Source organism: Adiantum capillus-veneris, chromosome 14, assembly GCF_014529385.1.
Source record: "Adiantum capillus-veneris isolate H3 chromosome 14, ASM1452938v2, whole genome shotgun sequence".
In the NCBI taxonomy this organism is placed as follows: Eukaryota; Viridiplantae; Streptophyta; class Polypodiopsida; order Polypodiales; family Pteridaceae; genus Adiantum; species Adiantum capillus-veneris.
The window spans coordinates 10,814,370-10,833,052 of NC_140944.1; the positions used below are offsets into that span (position 1 = coordinate 10,814,370).

The 18,683-nt window shown below is 44.5% G+C and overlaps 1 protein-coding gene across 1 annotated transcript in view; it reads left to right on the forward strand.

Annotated features, from left to right (window-relative positions):
* Positions 1-18,683, forward strand: part of LOC147441892 (uncharacterized) — a 76,258-nt gene that overhangs the window by 33,240 nt on the left and 24,335 nt on the right. The gene's annotated exons all lie outside the window — the stretch shown is intronic.

Below are 18,683 nucleotides of genomic sequence, written 5' to 3' on the forward strand. Positions count from 1 at the left end.
ATCATCTTTCTGTGTACTTGATTTTTGCACGTGATGTCTCAGATAGTGATCAGTCAAATTTATCTGTGTTAGATAAAGAAAGGTCAGCATTTTTGCAAAAGTTTAGTGACTGTTTTTCTGATTCATTACCGTCGCAATTGCCGCCAGAGAGACCTGAGGACCATCGGATAGATTTGGTGCCGGGGTGTAGCCCACCAAATAGACCTCCCTACAGGGTTAGTGCGGCGCAGCAGAAAGAGATTATGGGCCAGGTTGAGGAGTTATTAGAGAAGGGGCTGATTCAGCCTAGTTCTTCACCCTTTTGCTCCCCAGTGCTCCTAGTGCAGAAGAAGGATGGCTCATGGCGCATGTGTATTGATTACCGTGCGTTGAATAAGAATACCATCAAGAATAGGTTCCCTATTCCTCGCATTGATGATATTCTCAATCGTTTAGAGGGTGCTGCAATTTTCAGCAGGATAGACCTGAAGAGTGGGTACCATCAGATTCGTATAAGCCCAAAGGATGTGCACAAGACTGCGTTTAGAACGACATTTGGTCTTTATGAGTTTCTAGTGATGCCGTTTGGGCTAACAAATGCTCCTGCCACGTTCAACAGAATGATGGACCGGATTTTCCGCTCGCATCAACAGTTTGTTGGAACATTCTTCGATGACATGATTGTGTATTCGAAGAATGAAGAGGAGCATAGGCGTCACTTGACCATTGTGTTCGAAGAGTTGCGCAGTCACAGGTTACTTGTCAATCCTAAGAAAAGTGAATTCTTCCTTGAAGAGATCCACTTTCTGGGCCACATAGTCTCAAAGGATGGTGTTAGAATGGATCCCGCAAAGGTCGAAGCTATCAAGACATGGCCAGACTTGAAGACTGTGCACGATGTCAGAAGCTTCTTGGGATTGTGTTCCTACTATAGAAGGTTTATCAGAAATTTTGCAGAGATAGCATCGCCTCTTCACGCATTGCAAAAGAAAGAGGTCACTTTCAGATGGACCCAAAAAGAGATTTCAGCTTTTAGTCTCTTAAAGGAAAAGTTGACTTCAGATCCAGTTATTGTTCTGCCAGATCTCAGGAAGTCATTTGTGGTCCAGTGTGACGCGTGTGGCAGTAGCATCGGAGCAGTGCTAATGCAAGATGGACGGGTAGTAGCCTATGAAAGCCGAATTTTGCAAGGGCCAGAGAGGACTATGCAAGTCTATGAGAAAGAGCTCTTGGCCGTGATTCATGCGCTTTCTAGCTGGAAGCACTACCTCTTAGGTGCTGATTTTGTTGTCCAAACAGATCATCAGACCTTGCGATACTTCTTGACACAGTCAAAGTTATCCGAAAAGCATATGCGATGGGCAAACATTCTTTCCATGTTCCACTTCCAGATTATGCATGTGGAAGGCAAAAAGAATGTTGTGGCTGATGCGTTATCAAGAAAGCCACAAATTTCAGCTGTGGCAAAGCACCTTTTGAAATTGTTGAAGGCGGCAAAAAGGTTCCTCCCATTTTGCATACAAAGGACAAGATCTTTGAGGCAGATCGATATGTTGAGAACATGGATGAGATGTATAAGAAGATTAAAGTTGCCTTGGAGAAGACTCAGGCAAAACAGAAAAAGGCTGCTGATCGTCACCGTCGTGAATTGCTACTATCACCTGGTGATTGGGTTCTCTTAAGGTTCGAAAAGGCAAGGTTAAAGAAGATAAAGGGCAAGGAACGGCTGTTTCCTAAGCTCAGCATGCGTTACTATGGGCCTTTTCAAGTGCTTGACAAGATCAGCGATGTGGCTTACAGGCTGAAATTGCCTGATGTGTGGAAGATTCATAATGCGTTTCACGTGAGTCTTCTAAGACCCTTCGTGGGTGATGTGCCAGAAGATATGCCAGTTGAGGATCAGCCAGAAGTTGAGGAACTTGATGAGATCCTGGTACCTGAGCAAGTTTTGGCACATAAGGACAGAAAAGTTAAAGGACAAGTTGCAAGACGTTATTTGGTGAAGTTCAAGAACTATCCGCCTATGGATGCAAAGTGGATGGAAGAGCATGAACTGTTAGAGTCACCAAATGTATTGCAGCTCTACCTTGAAGCCTTTGGGTTACAGCCTACTTATGCCCCAACCCAACGTGTGCAAAGGAGGGGTAATGATAGAGCTAGTACATCAAATGTACATATGAATTCAGTGCCATAGATGGAAATGGCAAAAGTATGAAGGCCTCATTAAGTCATTTGTATCTATGTATGTTACGACCTTTCTTGCGGATACATGCGATGATAAAAGAGTGTTAATAGCACAAGATCATCAGTGGCGTGTATTTATGGTATGCAATCGAGGACGTTTGCGATTTCAAGAGGGGAGTATGTCACGAGGACGTGGCAGTTATTAACCATGTCACAAAGATGTGGCAACTGCTAACCTTGGTTGTTGGTTTCTTTCCAATGGGGTTTATTTTATTTGTTTAAGACCCTCTTTTTGAAGTAGCAAACGGTCGGACATTGTATGGCCAATGTGAACGGTAGATTCACCCGCAGACGGGAAGTGGTCGGCACTAGAATTCGTATGGTAAGAGGATGTCTAGGCTCAGAGCAAGATCATATAGGTCCCCCCGTCGCACTTAGCAAGTTGGTGGATACTAGGAAGTGAACTCAATTAAGGCGTAAAGTCAAGGTGGGACTACCAACAAAAAGTATCCGACAGTTGGGCCACATTGCACTTTTGGATGCGGTCCCAATGAGGATAGATGGTCAGAAGACCAGTGGGAGCCCAACGGAAGCATCTCCTAAAATTTAGGGAACTGCTATTTTGGGCCGTGAAATGTGTTCTCGTCATTACCTCCGGTATGACTAGGGGAACACTTTATAACTCTGCCGCGAAGTCAACTGACGCGTCGGTTGGGATATTTTTAAGTGGCGAACCCGAAACGGGAAAATGCTTGAAAATGCGCCAAGTGTCACATTTTGGTGAACTTTCCTCTTGCAGAAAAATGGGCGCTGATTTTTATGCTGGGGGAGGCCTCATTTGCAACCTGTCACAGGTTAAGAGCTATGGAGTGCTTTCTTTCCCTCTCATGTACAGTGTGGTGCTAGGAGTGATGCCCTGCACACTACACATTGCTCTCTCTCTCCCCTACGTGCAGTTATGTGATGCCCCACAAGAGGGCTACTCATTTGACTGATGTACAGTTGTGTGGGTTCATGCTTTTGTGCTGAGGCAATAGCCTCCTTGAGCAGGAACAGGGGTAGCTAACTGCTACTCCAAAGCAGGCACTGGTGAGGGTCATAACCTCACCGTACAGGTGCAAAATCAGCGCTGTGTATGCGCTGTAAATTCACTGTTTTTCAGCCGTACGGACGCCAGGATCATTGGGAATCGTGCCCCATTGGCAAAGGACAGTTAGGGGACTGTTTGGGGCTGAAAACAGGGCAAAAACCAGTAAATACAGCCTGCTGAATTTACTGTTTTTGGACAGGAAACAGAGGGTATACGACAGTGCAAGCGAGTTCCAGCAGGGGAATTGGTTTCGCGCAAGTTTTGGGGTTGTTATGCTGCCGAAATTTGGCCAAATCAAATGGTATCTAGGTGGATACACGTGAAGGATTCCCAGGACCTTACCTTGTAATTTACTCTCCTAAAGAATAAAGAAATACCGAAAGGGGCGCTAATTTTGGGGCCTACAGGTTGTCGGCGTGTGCTCGGAGCATTCTAGCTTCCGAGCCGTGTGTGTGATTAAGTGTTAACTCCCGTCGCAGGTTCTCTTTGCAAAGTGCTCTGTGTGTGTGTTTAAAGTAAAGAATTTCGGGTGAAAGCCAACGCCTACCGCCCTACGGGCCGGTTACAGGCATTCACGGGAATCGATTTAGAACACCTGCGTTTTGCTGTTTTGACCTGTAATTTTCTGGTTTTTACCTGTTTTGACCTAATTTTAGCTTGTTTTAGGGTATTTTGGGAACCCTAATCACCGTAGGTGACACTGGAAGCAAGGGGCTTCGCGATGAAAGCGAAAATTTGACGCGAGAGAAGCCTTTTTCCTGTTGTCCGGCCACCTGCGCAAAGCTTCTGAAACCCTAATCTGGCTCTGATACCAATTGATGAGCGCGCGGCGGTGTGTGCAAGTGATAGAGCACGCGAAGATGTGCAGGCCTTGAGGCTTGAAGCGGAGGCACTGTGCTGCAGAAGGGAAGGGCTAGCAGAACAAAGAGGGAGAGAGAGAGAGAGCTCACGTTTTTGGGGAAAACTCAATAAGTGAGTTTTGGGTTTTCTCACTTTTATTATAAGTGACCTTTAAAAAATGTGTCCAGGTTCATATGAAGCTGGACAAAGTATAAAAATGTACAAAAAGGGGTTATTTAGGCCTTTAACCCAACACCTTGTATCAATAAATAGACCCAAGAGGCCTCACTCTTCAAAGCATCTGGACGCAGAGTCTGAGAGCAGAGGACCCCTTCGAAAGTTGTAACTTTTGCTCAAGCATTGATATAAAATTAAATACCGAAAGGGGCGCCAGATTTTGGGCCAATACCTCTGGGCACGGAACTACACCTGGCAATGTCGGCTCAATTTCAAACTGTGATAAATTTGTGAAGTATTTTCAGTGATTCTCTAGTGTCGTGCCAGATTTCCGACTTGGGTTGCCCAAGTCTGTGATAGTGGTATCAAAGCATCAGGCGTGTGCTTTTCTCAAAGCATACCGCTCCTATCAAAGAGGAGATAGGGCACTTGGGCACCTTGGAAATTGTTAGTGAAGAATCTTCGTGCCCGACCCCGAACGTATTAGCCACTCCCACCCTTACTTCATCGCGCATCGGGCATGCTCCTGTCTTCATCGCCCTGTCTTACAAGGCATAAGCCATTAAGAATCCCAGATTATACATGGGTTCTCGTGGAGAATCTGACAGAGAATACCTCTCAGCATGAAGGTTAAAAAAAGTTGAAATTCGGCGCGAGAACTGAAGAAAAGAATGAAGATTTGGACAAATTCTTCGGCAAAGAAGTTTGCCAAAGCGAAGTGAAAGCGGCAATTGCGCGTTGACACGTATGTGGAAAGATTGATCAAGTACTTCAGAGACCTGAGATTTGTGAAACACGTGAAGGATTACCCGATTGATGAGATTCACTCGAGATGGCGTGAGGCCATTGATTTTCCGCTCAAGATGGGATGAAAGCTGAAAGGACCGACGAATGTAGAAAAGCTGAAGCTTTACTTGCAAGAAGAGCTGGAATAGAACTGTTGATCAGAAGATGAACCAGATATTGGAAAGGACACTGAATGGGATCCTGATGTATTGACAATCTGGTTGTTTGTGATAGATAACCGGAAATAGGAGCGAGGAACTTACATCTGTATGGATTGGGAAGCATGGAGTTGGACATCCACTCTTTTGCAACGAGATAACTGGATTAAGAATGAGATGATGATGATTTTCGAGCAGTGACAACTCCCGAATGAATCTGATATCGAATCATGAATTTTGAATCACGAATGATTCAATGGAATTGTCGTGCGTGCATCAAGAGTTCCTGCGGGATGAGATGGCCACACAGCTAGAACTGAATGATTTAACCACTTTGTTCAGTATGAACTTAGTGACGGATTGGGATCCCTAGGAATGATTACTCCCACACGACAATGCTTGAGTATAGATGGAATGATCACTCGCACACGACAATGCTGGAGTACAGATGGAATGATCACTCGCACACAAGTGCTCGAGTGTACAAATCTATGGACATGATCGTAATATGGGATTAGTCAATCTGACATCAGTGAGATCTAGGATAGATCTAGATGCGATTACTTAATACGTTGCCAGGAATCATGGTCCTAGATGAGAACGAAATCCATGGATGTGATCGCGATGTTGGATTAGCTGAATCGATATCAGCGAGGTCCGGTGTGGATCTAGGTGTGATTGCTAAATACGTTGCCAAGAATCACGGTCCTAGATTCTATGTGATGTGATCTAAGTGATTTGAATGCGATTTGAATGTGATGTGACTGTCGTCTTTGTACAAGTGCTGGATTTGTGTCCTCTGGTGCGTAGGTACTGAAGACGCAATGTCTATTAAACTGGTTTATGACTTACGTTTGATTTTGCAGGCGTAAGTGAGGGTGATTACAATTCTTTCAAGAGGGGGGTATGTCACAAAATGATGACGTGGCAATACTGCAAATGTGTTGACGTGGCAAACAGTTCGGCTCTCCACGATTTGCGCTGACAGGTGACGTGGTAGCTTGTACGAATTTTCGCAAATTGCGTTGATGCTTTTTTTTGCCAGCTTTTGGACCAGTAGCCGCTCATCTTTTTGGGCATCCCTTGTATCAATAAATAGACCCAAGTGGCCTGACTCTTCAGAGCATCTGGACGCAAAGTCTGAGAGCAGAGGACCCCTTGGGGAGTTGTACCTTTTGCTCAAGTATTAACATAAAAATAAATACTAGAGGGGTCCCAGATGTTGGCGGCCAATACCTCTGGGCACGGAACTACGCCGGGCCGTGTCGACTCAATTTTAAAGTGTGATAAAGTTGTGAAGTATTTTCAGTGATTCTCTCGTGTGTCGTGCCAGATTTTCGACTTGGGATACCCAAGTGTGTGACATCATCTGTTCGCTATGCAAGAGTTTTTGTGTGAGAGTCGTGCTTTATTTTGATCCCTACTCACCAGAGCCCCTTTGGCAAGGGTCCATAAGTTGGTGGGAACTCTTCTTTAAACTTAGGCCACTCGACACGGCTTGGATTTGCAAGTCGGCTCAGGTCTTCAGTGGGTTGACACGTCGGCAATTTGTGACGTAATCCTTTCTCAGTTCGGATTTCCTCCCAGGCCAATGGAATATTTGTTAGAGTTGTGGCATCTAAAGTGAACTGCCCAATGTGGTCCCATTATTTATTTTGGCTTTTAGGTTTTTATTTTACTTAATTGTCGAAGTTTGGGTAGGCAATTTACTGAGGTTGCTATATAAGCAACCCCTTGTCATTGCCAAGGTTGGTTGGTTCAAGAGACTCTCTCTCTCTCTCTCACGTTGTCACGTGACACATCCAACCCTGTGTCCGTGGACAAGTTACATCATGATCAGGGTTTAGTTCAGTCAAGTCAGTCTAGAATAGGAAGTGATTTGGCACTTTTGTGAGTCTGTTCGCAGACCGTGCATGTCCAGACACTTAGATTAGATGCATATCCTCTGGTTGCACACAGCATGACCATCAGATTCCAGTCACATCCCATCAGTAGCATTTTTATAGTGCATAGGCCTATTTTCCCTATTTTTGACATTTTTCACTTATTATTTTTAAGTGACTTTTGTTGGAAAGTAGGTAGGGCAATTTTGCTAAGATAATATATAAGCAAACCAAAGCTAGCACTCTTTGGCAGAAGAGGCAGCAGGAGCACCTTGCTCAACAGGCTACATCTCAGCAAGACCAACCTCTGCGACAACTCTGGCGTTTCTCTCAACCCTAGCGTTTTTGCACCAGATCAGCCAACGTTTTTGCACTTGCAGATTCCCGACGACTGTAGACAACAAATCAGCCCTAGTGTTAGCAGATTCCCACAGCAACACAATAGATTCCTAGCGTTAGCAGATTTCCCCGCAAGGTCAGTTTTCAGCCCTAGCGTTTTTGATTTGCAGATCATCCCCGGCGTTTTGTAGATTCATTGCGATCAAATCAGCCATAGGACCAGCGTTTTCAGCTTTCAGCCTTTAGCACTCGCAGAAGAACCCCCGAACCTCGCAGATCTCACCTTCCCGCAGCAGATCCTCACTGCATGGTCAGATCCAGCGAAGTTTACAGTTTCAGCCCGGAAAACGCAGCATCTGCGTTTTCAGCGCGTCGTCGTCTATCGTCGTCACTGACATAGAGTCAATTCAGCAGATAAAGATTTGCAGATTTCAGCCATTAGCATTTTCAGATTTCAGCCGTCTCGTCGTCGTCCTCATCGTCATCGACATCGTCGGCAAGTCCAAGCATTGTAGAGATTTGTGCAATCATAAGTAGACCGCTCTCGCCATAGAGAGTGGGGCCTTCGGAGGAGGGTTTTACAACATCTCTGGTGTCGTATTCTCTTCTCTATCTCTCAGTCTCATACACTTTCACGCACAGTGTCCAATCACTTTGTTTGTGTCCATTGCACTCTCTCATTAAGAACGGAAGGCTCTCCCTTCCATAAGAACAAAAGGAACCTTGAGCACAGTTCGGAGCACTCGTCTCGAGCAAAGATCAAACATTCATTCCGCTGCGAGGTTCGGGGGAGGGTTTTAGAGAGTGGGGCCTTCGAAGGAGGGTTTTACGTCTCTGGTGTCGTATTCTCTTCTCTCTCTCTCAGTCTCATGCACCTTCACGCACAATGTCCATTCACTTTGTTTGTGTCCATTGCACTCTCTCATTAAAGAACGGAAGGCTCTCCCTTCCGTAAGTAAAAGGAACCCTTGAGCACAGTTCGGAGCACTCATCTTGAGCAAAGTTCAACATTTACTTCCGCTGTATCGTGCTTACTCTCCTCGGTCTCTACGCTTCCGCATCGTCAACATGGACATGGTATCAGAGTCGTCGTTTTTAAAACGCTCTATGTCGGTCTCCCCTCTTGGTGACGACACCGACCTACTGCGTTTTAAAACGCTCCCCCATCTCATTGCCAACACCCACTACCTTCAAATTGCTTAGGAGTGACACTTTGAGAAGTTCTTCTGACAGTTCTTCTAGCTCTTCTGACTCGAGCAAAGAAGACAGAAAAGGCAAAAGCGAAGCAAAAAGCAAAGCTTCGAAAGGGCACGAAAAAGGCAAAGAAGCCTAAATTTTACTCGGTTTTTGACAGTTCTACAGAGGAGCATCCTCAGACAGTTCGGACTTCGACAATCACATGTTTTATGCAATGAAGAAGTATTTTAATAAAGCCAACCAATATGACTTCCTCGAAGATAAAAGCAAGAAAGTCAGAGAATTTAAAGAACGTGGACAGTCAATTAAGTTTGACTCTTTTTTTGGATTCCGACATGCTCCGAGGGCTTTGGCCTTCATACAGCAGTTTGACATAGCTTTCTTTGGAGGGCATTACGCAGAGCACTCCAAGATTAGGAGGGCTACATCTTTCTTCAAGGGAAATGCTCGAACATGTGGTCCACCCTTCTACTGAGAAAGGAAGCTTCAGTTAAATGGTTGAAATTCAAAAGGCTTTTTATTTCTTCTTTGCTGACTCGGGAGTACGAACGAGATATGCGAATTGCTTGGAATCATCTTCGGATGACCAATGGAGATTCTCAGGACGCTTATTGTGAGAGATTTTAGAGGTCTTTTCTACCAGCCTCTTCATTTAAGAAGGTCTCATTTAAAGAACAGATTGAGCGGTTTTGCTACGGACTTCCTACAGAGATCTGGGACTATTGCTTGGAACAAAAGTCTAATTCTAGTCAGGAATTGATGGGTCATGCGAAACGAGGTTTTGCGATACATTCGGGCAATTTGACTTACCCCATTAATGAGATCTTGACTCAGAGAACCCAACAGACTTCTAATAATGAAAGGAGAAAGAGAAAGAGTTCCCAAGAAAATAAAGACAAGGATTCACGATACCGGCTCTCTTTGAGAGAGGGCCAACCACATCAAAAGGGAGTGGAAGCGTTTTGGATGCAGGGAACATGGGCACGTCTCCGTGAAGTGCCCTAAAAAGGCACAGCAAGAACAAAATGAAGACAGACCAAAGAGTTTGAGTGCATTTTAGGAACGTGGCAAAAAAGGCAAGATGAAAGCAGGACTGGTTCTAGATTGCAGGGGTACTGGCCCAAGCATGATTGAGGAAAGTACAGAACTTTGCCGAGCTTGGGGCAAAGTGAAAGATCAAGAAGCCCTGATTTACTTTGATGGAGGAGCCAAGGCCAACTTCATTTCACCTGAACTTGAGATTACACCCGATCGGCTTGGACCACAAGTAGAATCAATGCCAAGAAGAGTTAATTTTTCTTACCGGAGATACACTTTTTGGGACACATCGTCTCAACAGCAGGAGTACAGATGGACCCGACCAAGATTGAGACTGTACGTGATTGGTCCGATTTGAAGAATGTTTATGAAGTTAGAAGCTTCTTGGCCTTATGTTCTTACTATCGGCGGTTCATTAGAAAATTTGCAGAGGTTGCTTCTCCTTTGCATATCTTGACACAGAAAGGAGTCCCTTTCTCGTGGAGACCCACAGAGGTGACTGCCTTTCAGACTTTGAAACAGAAATTGACTACGAGACCAGTTTTGACTTTGCCGGATTTGCAAAAGTCATTCGAAGTATATTGTGATGCTTGTGGTCGTAGTCTGGGTGCGGTCTTAATGCAAGAAGGCCATGTCATTGCCTATGAGAGTGGATTGTTTTCAAGGCCGGAATTGACAACATAGATTGAGAAAGAGCTTTTGGCGGTTATCCATGCTCTTACTCAGTAGCGACATTACCTACTGGGAGCCGATTTTATAGTTTTCACTGATCATCAGAGTTTACGCTACTTCTTGTCACAGAAGCAGCTTTCGGAAAAGAGGATGCGGTTGGCTAACATCTTGTCACATTTTCACTTCTAGATTGTCCATGTACAGGGACAAAAGAACTTGGTGGCAGATGCTTTGTCTCGGAAGGTGTTGGTCTTGGCTATTTCTACGATTCATCATAGAAGCTTCGAGGACATGGTCGATCAGTATGCCACAGATCCAGATTTTTCGAATGTATTCACACGAATACAAAATGGGGAGGTAGTAGCGGGATATTCCACATGGGATGGCTACTTGATGAAGAAAACAATGTGGTGCGTTACCCAGCCATTGAGGAAAGAGGTTCTAACTGAATGCCATTGTCCACCATTTACGGGTCACCGCGGCATTGATACCACCTTGAAAGGTGTGGAGCGTTACTTCTTTTGACTGAGACTCAAGAAGGATGTGGACGATTTTGTACGCAGCTGCTTGGTATGCCAGAAGGTCAAGTTTTACTGGTATAAAGCGCAAGGATTGTTGCAGCCTTTACCCATTCCCATCCGCCCGTGGGAAAGTATTTCTATGGGTTTCATTTTTGATCTCCCAAAGACACAGAGTGGACATGATGGTATCTGGACTGTTATTAACAGATTTAGCAAGGAAGCTCACTTCATTCCGGTGAAGAAAACAATCAAGCCGGATCATTTAACGAGACTGTTCATTGCCTAGATATTCAGATTACATGGCATGCCTGAGCCAATAGTCTCTAACAGAGATCCCCGATTCACAAGTTTGTTTTGGAAGGTTATTTGGGAGAACATTGGCACGTTGTTGCAATTCTCGTCATCTTTCCACCTGCAGGCAGGTGGGCAATCTGAGATTGCAAATTCAGTCATACAGGATTTATTGAAGTCTTACATTTTTTATCAAAAGTCTCAATGGGAAAAGTTTTTGCCCTTGGTGGAATTTGCCTACGATAACACGATCCACTCTTCGACGGGGAAGGCACCATTTGAGATTATTGAAGGTGCTACGCCCTACCTAAGCACGAAAGATAAGATTTTTGAAGCCGATCAATATACGAGGGACTTGGACACTACTTTTACCAAATCCGGGAGGCTTTAGCGAAATCTCAGGAAAGACACAAGAAAGCAGCAGATCGACACCGTTGCGATTTGAAATTAAAGGAAGATGATTGGGTGGGTTCTCTTACGTTTTGAGAAGGCACGTCTACGAAAGAAAAAGGGAAATGAGCGGCTTTTTTCGAAGCTTAGCATGAGATACTATGGACCTTTTCAGATAAAAGAAAAGATAAATGATATCTCCTTTAAACTGAAGCTGCCCGATACTTGGAGCACAACTTTTCATGTGTCTCTTGAAGCCTTTTAAAGGTGTTGTGTCTGATGATGGGGAGCTAGATGAGCAACCTGAAGTGGAGGAAAGCGAGGAAATACTCGTGTCAGAACAGATATTGGTACATAAAGATAGAAAGATTAAAGGTAAAGTGATTAGGCGATTCTTGGTTAAATTAAAGAACTATCCTGCATTGGATGCGAAGTGGATGGAGGAGGAGGACCTAGCAGATACTCCTCAGATTGTGGAGCTTTACCTTGAAGCATTCGGTTTAGCATAGTCTACTCCGATAGAACCCCGATTTCAGCATGGGTGAATCTAGTGCAGTGGGCTTGCACAAGAGGGGAGTCACTCTACTCCTCTGTCAACAGATTACCGCGATTTTTGATATAGAGTCTGTGATATCCCTTTGGGTTTCAAGGATATTGCTTGGCGGACAGTATTCTGTTGTATGACTTTATGAAATGGAATTCCTGAAAATGAAAATGATATTGATTGATTTCTACTTGACTTGTTTGAGTGCAGGAACTGAAAGACGAAATGACTGCAGCATTTCGGTCTCATAAATCTCTATAGACATGATTGCAATATGGATTAGTTAATCGGGCATTTGTGAGGTCCCGATTGGATCTAGATGATACGTTGCCAATTAATCATGGTTTGAGATTTGAAATGAATTTGAATGTGATTTGTCATGTGATGTCCTGTGATGTCCGGTGATGTGACTGTCGATTAGTACACGTGCTAGATGTGTTGTGCCTAGTGCATCGGTCCTAACAGTCAGTGTCTGCTAAGACAGTTTTTGGCCTCTATCTGTTTTGCAAGCGTACTCAAGGGCGATTACAATTCTTTCAAGAGGGGGGAATGTCACAAACTGGTGATGTGGCATGCTTCCAGACACACACACATAGTGTCCGCGGCAAAAATGCCACGTGGCTGTAGTACAGTGTCACAAAATGATGACGTGGCGGACAGCAGAAACCCTAATTTTTGCCAGAAACCCTAATTTCCGGAAATCGCGGAGGCTTGAAAAAAATAAAATCTTTTTTTTGAAAAATGATGAGCGACGCGAATTTTGTTTTTTTTAATTAAAAAAGAGAAAAGACTCTCTATGAGAGAGAGAGAACTGATGCTTTTTATTTTTGGGCATCCCTTGTAACCTTTAAATTAGTGGTGAGGGCCTCACTTCTCAGAGCATCTGGACGCAGAGTCTGAGAGTGAATCCCGACCCACTCTCTTGTACTTTGAACTGATTAATACAAAAGGAAATACCGAAAGGGGCGCCAGTCTTTGGGGCCAATATCTCTAGGCACGGAACTCCGCCGGGCCAGTGCAAATCTATTGTGATCTGTGAATTGTTTTGAAGTGGTTATTTGGTGCTGTCGCGGTTGATTCTCGACTTGGAGTGTCCAAGTCTGTTACAGTGATATCAGAGCACAATCGATTTCTCTTCTACGGGAAATCCGATCCCCAATTTTTTTTCGGCGGCACCTATGGCTTCAGGCAATGATCAGTCGACTCCCTCTGCATCTGGAGATGCGGGCTGGGAGCACAATGAAAATTCAGACGGCCCGGCTCGGCCTACTCAGGCGGAGCAAAGAGAGATGGAGCTTCGTCAATTGATTGGTGATGCAACAAAGATGATGCTCAATTTTGCCAAGGACCCGAAGATGGCAAAATATATGAACCATACCTCTTTGGAAGAGGTACAGATAGAGTGGCAAAGAACCACAACACCACTCCCGAAACCCGCTCTCAAGAAATCTTTTGTCTCTAAGAAATATACGGAGAAGGAACTGGAGAACGTGGTTGATGCACGGATTGCTCAGCTTTTCGACGTGCAAAAGAAGGACAAAAAGCACGGCAAAAAAGCAGAAGAAAGGCACTGACTTTCCGGGATATTTGGGTCGTCGGTCGACATTTGACAAGGCAAAGAAATAGAAGAAGCGTGTTCGATTTGAAGGAGTACCCAGTTCTTCTAGCTCTTCAGATTCGAGCGAAGAAGACAGAAAAGGTAAAAAGCGAAGCAAGAAACAAAGCTTCGGAAAGGGCAAGAAGAAGGCTACATCTAGCCCAGAGACTGACAGTTCTACGGAGGACTTGTCTACAGACAGCTCAGATTCTGATCATGGAAACTTTTATGCGAACAAGAAGAATTTTTACAAAGCCAACCAGTATGACTTTCTCGAAGATGAAAGCAAGAAAGTCCAAGAGTTTAAGGAAGGTGGCCACTCGATCAAGTTTGATACTTTTCAGGATACTCAAATGCTTCGAAGGCTTTGTCTTTTATGCAACAGTTTGACATCGTTTTCGCGGGAGGACGCTCTTCAGAGCCTCCAAGATTCGGAGAGCTACCTCTTACCTTAAGGGGAATGCTCATACTTGGTGGTCCACGCTTCTTTTAAACAAGACTGCGCCAGTTACATGGCTGAAATTTAAGAGGCTTTTAAGAGCTGCTTGGAACCATCTTCGGATGACCAAGAGCGATACATTAAATACTTACTGTGAAAGATTCTGGAGCTCTTTTCTACCCGCCTCTTCATTCAAGAAGATCTCGTTCAGAGAACAGATTGAGCGGTTTACCTTGGGTCTACCTACAGAGATCCGAGATCACTGCTTGGAACAGAAGTCAGCTTCTATTTAGGAGAATGATGAGTCATGCGAAGCGGGGCTTTGCCATTCACTCTGGCAGCCTGACCTACCCCACAGATGAGGCCATGACACAACGAGCCGAACAGACTTCTGGGAATGAAAGTAGAAAGAAAAAGAGCAACCCAGAGAAGAAGGATGCACGACCTAAGCTTACTCTTGAGGAGAGAGCTCGCTTCATCAGAGAGGGGAAGTGCTTTGGATGCGGGGAACATGGACATATCTCCGCGAAGTGTCCTAAAAAGGCACAGAAAGAACAGAATGATAAAGAACGACGACAGGCCTGAGAGTTCGAGAGCAGCCGAGGAATGTGGCAGAAAAGGCAGATAGAAAAGCAGAACTGGTACCACATGGCGTGGGACCTGCACCGAATCTAATGAATGAAAGTACAAACTTTGCCGCTTTTGGGGCAAAGTGAAGGATCGGGAAGCTCTTTTGAAGGAGCCAAGGCCAACTTCTTTTCACTTGGAATTGGCGGCTCGATTTGGAATTATGCCCGACAGAGTGACGCCACAGGCGGAGGTAGTTCGACTGGCACCCGGATGGGATGTTGCCATTACACCGCATTGGCAAACTTCGTTTGCAATGATAGGGGTGTTCAGGGCACGCGAGTGACGTTCTACTCAGGATCTCTTGGTACCACAAGAACTACGCCGTGGTTCACTACCGGGCCGAGAAAGCGACTTTGATAAATGAAGGGCTTAGAGATTGTACTTGATGAACTTCAGTTTCTTACTCATTCTTTTGGGAGAGAACTGAACGATGGATAAAGGTTGAATATGTTTTGACCCGATCAAAAGAACGCCAAGATTTTTCTCCACACTCATGTCGATTGCTTTCCAGAGGGCCTGAAGATCAAACCATTGATCTGATACTTGGAAGCATGCCACCGAATCGGCCACCTTACCATGTGAGCCGAGTACAGAATGAAAAGATTATGAACCCAGTGAAAGACCTCTTGGAAAAGGGTCTTGTCCAGCCTAGTACTTCACCGTATTGCTCTCCAGTGTTGTTGGTTTTGAAGAAAGACGGATCTTGGAGAATGTGCATCGATTATAGCACTCTCAACGAAATCACCATCAAGAACAGATTTCTGATTCCTAGGATCGATGATATACTCAACAAGTTACAGGGATCCTCGTGCTTTAGCAGGATTGACTTGAAGAGTGGATATCATCAAATCAGGATAGGGCTAGGAGATGTCTACAAGATAGCTTTTCGGACGACTTTTGGGTTATTTGAGTTTTTTTGGTGATGCCTTTTGGCTTAACCAATGCTCCTGCGACATTTAATCGGATAATGGACAGGATTTTTCGAGAGTACAGGCTATTTGTTGGCACTTTCTTTGACGACATCATTGTTTTCTCCAAGAATGAGGCAGAACACAGAGATCATCTGCTTCATGTCTTTCAGGCATTACGAGATCACACATTAGTGATTAATGCAAAGAAAAGTGAATTTTTCCTACCAGAGACTTTTTGGGACACATTGTGTCAGCAGTAGGAGTGCAAATGGACCCGGCCAAGATAGAGACTATCCGTGATTGGCCAAATGTCCATGAAGTTAGAAGCTTCTTGGGACTGTGTTCGTACTACATGTGGTTCATACGAAAGTTTGCAGAGGTTGCTTCCCCTTTGCATACCTTGACACAGAAAGGAGTACCTTTTTCGTGGGGACCCACAGAGGTGATTGCCTTTCGGACATTGAAAGAGAAATTGACTACAGGACCTATTTTGACTTTGTCGGACTTGCAGAAGTCATTTGAAGTATATTGTGATGCTTGTGGTCGTAGTCTGGGTACGGTCTTGATGCAAGAAGGCCATGTCATAGCTTACGAGAGCCGTTTGTTCTCTAGGCCGGAGATGACAGCACAGATCTATGAGAAAGAGCTTTTGGCGGTTATCCATGCTCTTACTCAGTGGCGACACTACCTACTCGGAGCGGATTTTACTGTCTTTACAGACAATCAGAGTTTGCGCTACTTCTTGTCACAGAAGGAGCTTTCGGAAAAGTAGAAGCGGTGGGCGAACATCTTGTCACAGTTCCACTTCCAAATTGTCCATGTGCAGGGACAAAAGAATGTGGTGGCAGATGCTTTGTCTCGAAAACCGTTGGTTCTGGCTATTTCCGTGATACATCATAGGAGCTTTGAGGATATGGTCGATCAGTATGCCACAGATACAGATTTTGTAGATATTTTCACACGGATACTGGATGGGGAGAAAGTAGCGGGATACTCCCTTCGGGAAGGCTACTTGATGAAAAAGACTGTTGTGCGTTACACAGCCGTTGAGGGATACGGTTATGACTGAATGCCACTGTCCACCTTTTACGGGTCACCGCGGCATTGCTACCACCATGAAGGGGTAGAGAGATACTTCTTTTGGCCGTGACTCAAAAAGGACGTAAAAGAGTTGTGCGCAGTATGCTAGAAGGTCAAGTTTGACAGGCATAAGACACAGGGATTGTTACACCCTTTTACGCATACCCACCCGCCCCTAGGAAAATATTGAAATGGATTTCATTTTTGATCTCCCGAGAACACAGAATGATCACGATGATTTTCCAATTACATGGCACGCCTGAGACGATTGTCTCCGACAGAGACTCCATATTTATGAGTTTGTTTTGGAAGGCAATTTGGGAGAACATTGGCATGCGGTTGCAGTTCTCGTCATCGTTCCACTTGCAGACTGACGGGCAATTTGAGATTACCAATTCAGTGGTTTTAGATTTATTGAAGTCTTGTATCTCGGATCAGAAGACTCAATGGGAAAAGAACTTACCTTTGGTGGAATTTGCCTACAATAACACGATACACTCTTTGACAGGGAAGACGCCATGTGAGATTGTTGAAAGTGCTGCGAAGGTTCCATCCTTCTTGAGCACGAAAGATTAGATATTTGAAGCGGATGAATATTCGCGAGATTTGGATACGGCTTTTGCCAAGGTTCGCGACTTGAAATTGAAGGAGGATGATTGGGTGCTCTTACTTTTGAGAAGGCACGCCTACGAAAGAAAAAGGGAAAGGAGAGGCTTTTTCCAAAGCTTAGTATGCGATACTACGGACCTTTCCAGATCATTGACAAGATAAATGATGTCTCCTTCCGATTGAAACTGCCAGATACTGAGGATTCATAATGCATTGCATGTGAGTCTCTTGAACCCTGTTAAGGGTGATGTGCCTGATGATGGGGAGCTTGATGAGCAACCCGAAGTGGAAGAAAACGAGGAGATCCTCGTTCCTGAACAGATTTTGGCACATAACGATACGAAGAAAGGTAAAGTCTGAAGGCGGTTCTTGGTTTAGTTCAAGAACTTTCCTGCATTTGATGCGAAGTGGATGGAGGAGGAGGACCTAGCAGATACTCCTCGGATTGTGAAACTTTACCTCGATGTTTGGTTTAGCATAGTCTACTCCAAACGGAACCCAGAAACTCAGCTTGGCCGAAGATCTGGTGCAGTGGGATGCACAAGAGGGGAGTTACTCTACTCCTTTGTCAACAAATGCCTTGATTTTGATACTAAAGTCACTGATGTCTCTTTTGAGCTTCAGGGATACTGAGAGCTGACAGTATTCTGCTGGATGACTTTATGAAATGGAATTCCTGATAATGATACTGATTTGTTCTTGACTTCTTGTGAGTGCAGGAACTGATAGACGAAATGACTGCAGTATTTTGGTCTGATTGATCTCGAATAGACATGGTTGCAATAGGGGTTAGTCAATCGGACATCGTTGAGGTCCCGATTGGACCTAGATGTGATTGCTAGCTACATTGCCGATAAATCATGGTCTAAGATCCGAATGAATGTTGAATGTCATGTGATGTCCTGTGATGTCTGGTGATGTCGTGTGATGTGACTGTCGATTTTGTACATGTGCTAGATGTGTGTTCCTAGTACGTAGGTACTAACAATCAGTGTCTGCTAAGACGGTTTATGGCTTTTGTCAGTTTTGCAGGCGTAATCGTGGTCGATTACAATGCTTTCACGAGGGGGGTATGTCACAAAGTGATGACGTGGCGGACAATAGAAACCCTAATTTCTGCCAAAAACCCTAATTTCCGGAAATCGCGGAGGCTTGAAAAAAAAATAAAAAATTCTTTTAAAAAAAAATGATGAGCGACGCGAATTTTGCTTTTTTTTAATTAAAAAAGAGAAAAGACTCTAAGAGAGAGAGAATTGATGCTTTTTATTTTAAAAGCTTTTGGGGCTCTGCTGTTGGGCATCCCTTGTAACCTTTAAATTAGTGGTGAG